Genomic DNA, 8,247 nt, shown 5'->3' with positions numbered 1-8,247 from the left:
TTTTTCTCCGGTACCGGGAACCGAACTCACGACCTTGCACTTGCCAGGCAGGCGCTTTTGCCGCTGAGCTAAATCCCCAGCCCCGCGTATCCAAGTTGTTAATTGTCCTTAAAGTAGTGTAGTGCTTCTCGCTGAAGGATCCATGGCGGAGTGGTTCTCCTCGCATCCTGGTGGTACTTGGGGGCTCACCACCTTGCAGCTGTCTCCCCCCAGCTGAGTGACATTTCCGTATCTATCTCTGCTTCCTTAGACCAGGGTCACCTCCCTCCTACTGCTCTCAGGCTTTAATAAAGAATTTCCTGTCTGCCCTTTTTTTCCAACTCCCACTGTAATTCCTTTCATTCTTGGAATCTGAGTCATAAAGAGTTCCAGAACATATATTTTACTTAGGTTTAATGATGTTACTATCTTATGACCCTAAATTGCAGGTCCTTTCTCTGAATAATAAGGATTACTGCATGTTAATACGTACTTCTGTTTGAGTGGGAGTGTGAGGAGGTGGGAGAAGGAGGAAGGGCAGAGAAGGAGTGGTGAGGAGAGAGGGAAAGAGAAGGCAGTGGGGCGGGGGCGGGGGACAGCACGCTGGCCCCTGTTTGAACCGCACTGATTTGTTCTGGGACCGGACAGAGAGGACGTGTCCTGCATTCCCCGCAGTTCATTCACCACCTTGCTTCCACAACGACAGCTGTGTATTAAGTCTGTCATTTGTAATGGAGTTACTTAAGGGAGATGAGAGGGTAGGAAGGTCCTGCTTAGAGACTTTTACAATTTTATTTGAAGAAAATTTTGGGCTTCTTTGGTTGGCTTGATAACTTTTATGGACAAAAGAAATCACTGTTTTTTAAAAAATGCCCCAATTCAAACAAAGCTGTATTTCAGAGAGGCCGATATGTGATGGGATGAAGGCTCGGAATCTTGCAGATGTCTTAAGTCTGGCTCGATCAGCTAGTTTTCTTAGATTAGATGTTACAAATGCAGGCTTTGAGTTATTTCCTGGGTATGTCATGGAGATGCTATGCAGATAGGACCTTTGCAAGAACTGGAGGAGATAGCTGGAGTTTCTAACCCGACACCGCTGCTGCTTGCCTGACATTCCTTGACTCTTAACTCCTCCCCTTCCTCCTTCTCTTCTGTCTATGTCCTTATCCCTTAATTCTTTCAAAAAATGGATCGACTTACGTATTGGCCTCATGGACTTGGCATTTGTTCTTTTAAAATGAGAACAACCTGTGACTAAATCTAGTATTTAATAACTGCATGGCAGTAGGAATACCAGCGAGGCTTAGTAGTTGTCGTGTGAATACTCCTCAAAAGATGTAAGCTCTTGTCTAAGGGATCGTGATGATTATGCACACTGTATTAGTGGCAGAGTAACGCAGTATTTCCACATGTTGTTGCTTGGTAGTTTCAAAGTGGTAGTTTCAAAGTTATCAATTGGTAGTTTCAAAGTTATCATTTTAACATTAAATATATTTGAAAGTAAAAACCACTGCAAAGACGGCATATATATATATATTTTATATTCACTGAATTTTATATTGAGTGCAAAAATACATATCTTCTTAGAAATATGATGTTTGAGAAAAACTACAAAGTTATACTTTCTTACCTGTAGATCTAAGATTTGATGGAAAGTAAGAGAAGAACGTATTCTCTAGAGTAGGGAAAAGATCATCTCATTATCATGAAGACATTTTTAAATGTTAAGACTTACTGGGTTTTTATGTAAAGATAGGCAAGGATTGTATATTTATTGAAAAGAATAACATTTTGTAAATTTCTGACATCTACCTGCCTTAGAGACCTGTGATCTTTGTGTCCAAAGTTCACTTAAGCACCTTGTACTTTATAATGTATGATTTACTTACTGAATATGTCTGATACAGCGCAGAATGCAATAAGTAATACCACCTGAGGTGTATCATATTTAGTCTCCTTAATATGAAAAAATCTGCTTTAGTGATAGTGGTGCTATTTTATGCTTTACTGAAGCAAATATTTGGAAAGATATGAAGAAATAAAAATGAATTATGAAGTCTTGAAGAACTTGGTTGCACACCAAAACTTGCAGTAATTTATGAGTTTCAGATACTTACGAGACAGTTATCAGTTAAACTCTACAGATCATCAGATTTTCACTTAAAAATGGCAATTTAGAAGACTTTAGCTGTGACAAGAAAATAGTTACAGGTGACAGTAAGTTTAGGAGAGACTTTCCCTTGTTGATAGCCAGAATTCTGGGAATGCTTGCAAAGAAACTGCAGAACATTTGAGCAGTTTAGAAGTACACACACGGTATCTACAGTCTTCCTGCTGAACCTTCAGGGACTGTTACTGACCGTGGTACAAAATGCAGTTCTGTGTATAACGAATCTCTGAGGTATAATGCCTGCACTTTTTAAAGTTTATTTATATTTATCCATTTTTTCTCCTATCACAGGTTTGAAATAAAAATCAAACCCCAAGTTACTTATTGAAATGTGTGCTGTTTGTCCTGATCACAACCTACAGTAGTTTGCTAGAATGGTAAAGCTAACTGTCATAAGATGTCATCATAAAATGCTGAGGCTTCCTAATGCCTAAGCAGCACCTCGATCCCATAGGATTTTTACAAAGTCAGATGCTTTCAGGGCTAAGCCACAAAAATAATAACTTCAAGGAGGAAGGGGACCGATATTGTTCCAATTGAGAGTAAAGGAACAAAGAGGAAATGACCTATCTGGGCATTCTTGTTTAAAATATTATAGGAGTGATAAGCTAAGGACCTTCAGTATATGTAGAGGCATCTTGTCAAAAGCTGACATTCCTGAGACTATGGAGATTTTACGGTCCTTTACTTTTGTACGTACTCTAAGAGCTAAGTGAGGGAGGTGTGCTTGGGAGCCCCACTGAGCTCATGAGTGCTGTAACGCCAGACTGACATGTTCTATTTAAAACGTTCTTCCTGCTCCCCTGTAGTTGCTACAGATTCATCAGGTGGTATTTGCTTTTCTATCCATTATTGGAGTCTATTAACTAGTCACTTTTCAAAGAGTCTTAAAAATTTTTGTAGGTTTTATCACCGAAAGTGGAAGTGGTTTCTGATTTTGAATTAAGGGATCTATGTAATGTAAGCTACTAACAATAGAAGGTAACGTTTCTTGAAGCACATATGTATCAGGCCCTGTGCTGTGCAGTTCACGTGCATTACCTTACACTGACCTTTACAATAGCCCTGGGAAATACGTGCTTTTATCAAACATTTTATGAATACTCTGCTCTCGGTGGTAGTCAGTAGTGACCCAGTGAAGATATCTTGATCATATTTGCTAAGTAATGCCCTAGCATTGAGGCCAGGTGGTACGCTGTGGAAATTTTGGTCTCTAAGTGAGCCAGGTGTAAAGACACACTGGGGTTGTTACCACTCATCAGATTAACTGACCCAGAGCTGGCAGAAGGTTAGGACAAGCAGGTGAGGTACAGACGAGGGCAGGGCATAAGGGGTACAATGCAGGGGACATCTGAAGAGGGGCAAAAGGGGCATCCAGAAAATGAGGTTGTCCTGTGGCCTCCCTCACTGTTGGGTTTTACTGTGAAGGAGATCCGTCAGTCTTTGGTCAAACTCCCAGCTTAAAGTATGGCAGGCCATCGTTCATTCATAATTCCTTCCTCATTCATTCATTACGTATTTGTTTAGTGCCCGGTGTGTACCGGGTGCTGTTCTAAGCTCTGGGAAATAATTAACAGAATAAATTACAGAGGAAACCTTGCCTGCTCGCGAAGGGGGCTCACATCCAGATGCGGAAAGGTAGATGATAAGCATGACAAATGAGGGGCGCTGTGGAGGAACTGGGAGAGGGGTGTTTGTGATTTTAGACAGGGCCCTCCGAGTTGGCCAGGTGGTAGCCAGTAGCTAAGGACAGGAAGGAGCGCTGTGCCTGGGTATGGGCAGAACGGACCAGAGGGAAAGCTTTAAAGCAAAACGTGGATTCCTGTTTGTTAGATAAACATCACAGCGGCCAGTTAGATCCGAGACAGCAAAGGGGAGAGGAGCAGAAGATAAGGTCAGAGAGGTAAGAGGGAGGTCAGACCGCGGAGGTCCATGTAGGCCATTATAAAGAACTCGGCTTAACCTATGTGTACATTGGGGATCCAGTGAAAAATTGCCGGCAAAGGAAAGGCATGACCCATTTCAAGGAGGGTGTATTGTAAAGGACTCTCCTGGCTGCAGCGTTGAAAACGGACTGCAGAGGCTTGAGTAAGAGTGTATTAGAAGCTATTAAAATAATTGACGCGCTGGGCGAGTGTCTTCGGGCGGAGGCAGTGAGGGCTGGTTGGTATCTTAAAGGAAGTGGAGTGTGGAACCTGAACGAAGCTGAGCAGAAGATGACGCTGGCATGTCTGTCCTGTGCCGCTGGGATCATGGCACCGTCATTTAGTCCGCTCCGAAGGCAGGCCGGAGGAGGCGGGCAAGAGGTGGGGCTCGGGGCCTCGGCGTCACTCCCTTCCCCACAGCCCGGGAAGGAGTGGCCATCACCCTAGCTCTCTGAGTAAGGCTCCAGGGTGCTAGGTGCAGAGTTAGTGTTCTAATTAAAACCCAAGCACAGTGCTTGCTGACTTGGCAAACAGTCCTGACCCCGAGGGCCCGTCAGGGACAGAGGTGGAAGTGCAGGTAAGTAATAAGTGAGATAAGCATCAGACTGGGGAGATGCTAGCAGGACCTGGTGAGACAGCCCATACGCCCAGCTGAGAAACAGAACCACCCAACAACTAGGCTTTTGAAACCAACTTTTGGCAGCTATGAAGACTGCTGATCAGGGCAGGGAAAGACACAGAATATAAACCCGGTCACGTGTGGCGTAGGCGGGCATTTTTTGAATAGGCCATTTGGGGTGAATTTTTAAAATTATTGTTTGGTGGTGCTAGGCATCAGACCTTGGGCTTTGCCTGCACTTGGTGAATAAACTTTGAGGAGAAGTTAACTGCATGGCGTAGAGCTTCGCAAGCATTTCTGCGAGTGGAGAATCGAAGACAGATTTCAGAGAAAGTGCTTTGGTTTAGCTCTGGGGACGCTAAGAAACTATGAAATGTTTGTGAATGAGAAGGTGCTGTCCTCAAACCTGATCGCGGACATACCGATATTTTACGTGGGTTAGGTTAAAAGGTAGAGAAAAATATAAAGCAGGTTATAACAGGTATTGGGATAATGGTCAGGAACAAGCCAGCAGTAGACTAGAGTTAACTAAAGTTCAGGAGAAAACAGAATGTCTTCTTGAAAGAAGAATGTCTTCCATTGTCTGTTACAGTAAGAAAAATATAACTTCGTAATTCTATCTTAAGGAAAGTTTGTTTTTAAACCTTGAAAATATTTTAAGATATAAGCATCTGATTTTAAATCTAAAAATGATTACTACATAAAAACGTTTATATGTATGTTATATGTATGTTACATGTATGTTACATGTATGTGCGCAGTTGGATTCTCTCTGTGCCTGTTTGGTCCTCACTCCGTGCCCATTCCGACCCTGAGCTCATTCACACGGGAAAAGGAATAATACTTCAAATGTTTTAGACCCTAATGCTTGGGAAAAGTTTCACGGGAGAGATGTAGGTAAAATGCTAGAGGTACCACTCAGGCGACCTATGTCCTACGAAAGGTATGGACTTTTTCCCTCTTATTACTGATGCTATATCAGAAAATATGGGAAATTTTGAGTTTTCCTGACAATAATTATGATCCATATAAAATACCTCCAGAATAGTCATTGATAAAGTTAGTAGTCCAACAAATGTATATACTTAAGGTTTAAGTTTTCTTATGCTCAGAGTACTTAATATGCCTTTTGTAAGACATGAGAAAATACCGAGAAGGTTACAAAAATAAACCTGCTGCTAGTGTTAGAAATTTTCTTCCCTACTAGATAAATAAAGGGATAGGAGCCTCCTGTACCCACAAGTATTTGGGTATGCGAGTGTTTGAAAGGCGTATCTGGAAAGACAACCTTAGTTAATGTGTAACCCACCTGAGATACACACAGTGTGTACATCTGAAAGTACCGTGTTGCCTCCGGCCTTTTTCACTTACAGTTTTTTTCCTGTATTGAAATCGTTGGTTTCCTGCACTGAAGTGTGATGACGTAATAAAGCAGGTCAGTGGGAGCTGCCTGCTTTGAGGGCAGGCAGTGAGGAGGGTCTGTGCAGTAGGGACTGTATGAAACAAAACCAAGGACACCCCGAGGGCTGCCTTTCTGGGTGGCAGCTGTGCTGGGCCATCCCGCCGTACGCCTCCCGGTCCTGCCCTTGGCGTCTGGCTCATCAGGGGCAGCCTTGGATTACTTATGTGATAAAATAAGAGGCCTGCTTCTCCTGACAGTATTCCTGCAGAAATGAAGAAAACCTCAGCTCTTTCTGCATAAACATCAGCTACCAAAATAGTCAGTTGACTTTTGAAGCTTTACAAAAAGCAGAAAAATACAGTAAGTTTACATTTTCTGTCACAAGCCAAAATGTTTCTTGAGGTTATATTAATTTCTTATTAATAATCACTTTTTGATTTATCCCCTAACAAATTCAAACACAGGAAATATTTGAAACAAGTAAATAAATGTGAAAGGTGAAAACACTGCCATTTGGGTAAATATCAATCCAATATGTGCTACCGAAAAATCTATAATCATTGAAAAACCTCAGCGTCTGAGTCATGGCAGTCATATTTAAGCTGGCTGAAATTCTAGAGTACTTACTTTCAGAAATTCTTATGTTTGTCTGTTTATAAATGGACAGAGGGAAACTGAGCAGTTGTAAAGCCCAGAGTCCCCCAGCTGACAGCTGTGAGGGCCCATGGGTGAGTGTCCCCACCTCTGCTCCAGGGCTCTGTGTCCCTCTGCTCCCCACTTCGGAGGCTGGGAACAGAGGAGGCTGAATCATTGTTCCTGGGCCCAGAACCAGGAAGTCAGGGAGTACCGCCCCCCCACACACACAGGGCCGGCGCTGTAACCACCCTGGGCGTGACATTCTAATGCCATTTCGGGCTTGCCCTGTGCCAACCAATGGGGCACTCTTTCCCCTTATTACTTCAGTTCCGGGGACTGCAGCTCATAGAAGCCACATGCATGGGTGACTTTTTGTTCTGAAGTCTTCCCCTGTGTGCTTCATCGCCTGCTACCCTCCACTCAGTTGTTTTGTCTGAGTTTGCGGTGATTTGCTTAGTCCTCGCACATGTCTGGAAAGTTTGGAGCAAGCTCTGGATATTTATGAAAAGATTCAGAGGATGTAGAGAGGATTTGGTTTTCTTGGATTGGTATGAAGTTAGAGTAGATCCGCCTACTCCAGCAGGGTGTAAGATGCTGTGAAGCTGAGATTTAGTCTTTGGACAGTGGTCTGTGTCCAGCTTTCACCTGTTTGAGTTTATCTAGCTCGGGGGGCTCATTTAAAAACCTGAAGTGTTTTTTAGGGGCTTCTTTCTAGGAAGACTCTAAACTCCAATTGTCATCTTCCCATGGTGATTGTTAAAGCTTCCTTTACCCTCTTAGCGCGACTTCCTTCTGTTTAGTTTCTCACACTATGCTCAGCGAACAAGTTAGGGTTTGGCAAATGCCGCGGGTCAGTAACTGCGTAGATTCTTGGGTTTTTTCTTTAGTTCGGTTACTTTCTCTCTGAGTAGCAGTCTACAAGTCACTTTTGGTGTGGTGGTTCTGGGCTTGTTTTTCTCTCCTTATGCTTTTGCGATTGACAAAGAGCTCTGGAACACATTTTACTGTCTGCCCTGATGGTCTTGCTATTTGATTTAGGAAAACCGTAAAATTTTGTGAGGTTAAATAGTGCAAGAAAAAGACTTTGGCTTTCTTTATGATCTTGGTACCACAAGTGGTAATTGACTTAATTTGTTTAAAATTGTTTTTTCTGCCTTTATTATTTTCATTTGGAGTGTTAGTCTACTATAAGCTATAGTCTGAAGCAAGAAACTTTTGAATTAATTCATGTGATAAAATGTTATAAAATCTGTATGTGAATTTTGGAAAAAAATTACACATTTTAATTTTGCATTAGAGGCATTTAAAATACAAATAATAATGAACTCTCACTATTTTAAGATCTTAAAAAGTTGTTTAAACCTTTTTCTAGTAGTGAAATGTAGAATCACTCATTCAGTGAACCATGTCAGGGCTAGTTTTATTTCACTCTTATTTCAAACATTTCCAGGGTTGCTGATGGAAACCCGCCTGTATTTCTTTATTCTTCCTGGGTCTTACCCTGCCAGCATTTTGC

The 8,247-nt window shown here is 42.3% G+C and overlaps 1 protein-coding gene across 1 annotated transcript in view; it reads left to right on the top strand.

The window, feature by feature from the left end:
- Positions 1–8,247, top strand: part of Fam83b (family with sequence similarity 83, member B) — a 57,904-nt gene that overhangs the window by 9,837 nt on the left and 39,820 nt on the right. The window lies entirely within an intron of this gene.

Source organism: Chinchilla lanigera, unplaced genomic scaffold, assembly GCF_000276665.1.
Source record: "Chinchilla lanigera isolate Chin_1 unplaced genomic scaffold, ChiLan1.0 scaffold00010, whole genome shotgun sequence".
NCBI classification, from domain to species: domain Eukaryota; kingdom Metazoa; phylum Chordata; class Mammalia; order Rodentia; family Chinchillidae; genus Chinchilla; species Chinchilla lanigera.
This window is presented reverse-complemented; position numbering and strand designations above follow the sequence as displayed.